The sequence below is a fragment of the Eurypyga helias genome, unplaced genomic scaffold, assembly GCF_000690775.1.
Source record: "Eurypyga helias isolate BGI_N326 unplaced genomic scaffold, ASM69077v1 scaffold3957, whole genome shotgun sequence".
NCBI classification, from domain to species: domain Eukaryota; kingdom Metazoa; phylum Chordata; class Aves; order Eurypygiformes; family Eurypygidae; genus Eurypyga; species Eurypyga helias.
Window position 1 is genome coordinate 29,886 of NW_010263598.1, and position 2,102 is coordinate 31,987.

Below are 2,102 nucleotides of genomic sequence, written 5' to 3' on the forward strand. Positions count from 1 at the left end.
TTTTGCCTGCGCTCCTGGAGAGGGTGAATGCAGGAATCCCAGGCAAACGCTGTGTGCACTTGCTCTCCGGAGTGTGGGAATGCACAGGCGCCTTCGGAGAGCATCGTCGTCAGTGTTACCCGCAAGCTGAGGGGGGAAGGAGGTCGTTTTGAGGAGGAAACGGAGTGGTAGTGGAATAGTGAACAAGTGTCCTTTTACATGAATCAGCTTTTAAATGTCGTTCTGGTTCCTTTGCACCAACAACTGCTTGGCGGTGTGGGCTGAATGAGCAGGGCTGGCAGCAGCTGGGGCTTTTCAGTTGAGAACCCTTTTTTACTTTATCTGTTTTGCTACACGAGTTCCGTGGGAGCCTTTCAAGTGTCCTTCCTTGCTTGGAGCCCCAACCCGCACCCGAGGGAGGCCGCGCTCCCCGGCAGCGCCCGGGCTGGAGGCGGCGTGGCCGAGTGCAGTCGTCTCCCGGAGCAAACCCACCCGCTGCGGGTCAGACGTTTTCACAGCGGTGATCCCTTTGGTCTGTCGGCGCTTCGTGCCGTGAGGGAGCCGTCTTGTTCCTCTGCTCTTCCGCCACGGGCTGCATCTTCATCCTTGCTAGCTCCTTTGGTGGGAACGGTGATTTTCATAGCTGCAGAGACCCCTGGTCATGGCGTTAAGACTGTCAGTGCAGCAGCTAGAGGTTTTCTGGTTTGGCTGGCAGAGAACTCGGGTGTAGATGTAAGATTTTATTAAAAGATCAACTTTCCCAGCTACCACCAGCTCATTTTTATGTACCCGCTTTTCCCCCATCTGTTGCCGAAGCAGCAGGCGTAGCTCCCCTCTGAAGGGGTTTTGAACGGTCCCGGAACTCCATATGGATTGGAAGCGTCGTTCTGGTGGTGGCCTACCTCAGACAACTCTTGCCTCCCTCCTTTTGGGTTGGTTTTCTTCTGTTTCAGTGCGTTCTGCTTTACCTTTGGAACCATCGCGGGAGCCATAGCTTTGTTTACAGACCGGAAGGGGGTGAGGTTGACCTTTTAGGGAAGAGGACTAAACCCCGGGGGGAGAGGGAGAAACCAGGTTATTTTTATTTTGTATTTCCTTGCGAGGAAACAGCTTTAGTTTAACCTTTTCATATCGTCACTCTGAAAAGAAGTCAGGTTTTCTTCACTGTCCTCTCAGAAAGCAAAAAGAATGTGTTCATCAAAACCCAACACCTTTTGGAGAGGGCAGTACCTGTTCTTCCGGAAGAGTCGGGGGTCCACTTCCTACCCGGGGAGCGCTGCTCGCCTCGGCGTTCCCACGGTGTCGGGCGCCCATGAGCACGAATGCCAACGAGTTTGGGAGTCGCAGCTGGGACTAGCACCTCCTCCATGCCATGTAATTCAGACCAGCCAATTAATTTCTCATTTGAGCTTCTCGGTTGTTTACAATTATTGTTTCTTAATGAAGTTTCAGGGTGAGCCCAGCTTTGGTTCTCCTCCTCCCGCCAGCCTACCTGGAGGCATAGCGTGAGGCACGAGTAGCGTGCGCTGAGGGGTTACCACCGGGACATCTGCGCGAGGCATCAGTCAGAACATAGGAAATAAAACCATTCTGTGAATGAAATATTGTATGTTCAGATTTTATAAGATTTTTTTTTTTTAGCCAGCCCAATTTACAGCCGTATATTTTCCTACGAAAGATGTCTAATACCAGGTGCTGTAACACTAGCGTTGGGTCTTTCTGTCTGGTGGTAAGTGTATACAATATTTCCAAGGGCAACTATGTACTGTGATGTAAAAGTCTGGGCTAGAATGTATATAATCTGTGTACATAATTGTGTACTTGATTATAACTGCTGATTGTAAAGATTTAATAAAATGTAAATACGCTGGTCCTGCCGTGCTGAGTGGACACGCTACGTTGTGACGGGCCCAGCCAGCTGCCTTTGCCTCGCTTGTCAGCACGGCCTTTGGTAGTGGCACCAATGCCATCTGCGTCTTAATTAGCAACCTTAATGATGGGGAAATTCCCAGCTACCACCCTGGAGCAGTGGTGGGTACCTGGCAGGCACCAGGCCGGGGAGCACCCAGCCTGGACCTGGCCCGCAGGGGCTTTGCGGAGCAGGGTGAAGGCAGGCGGGGGGG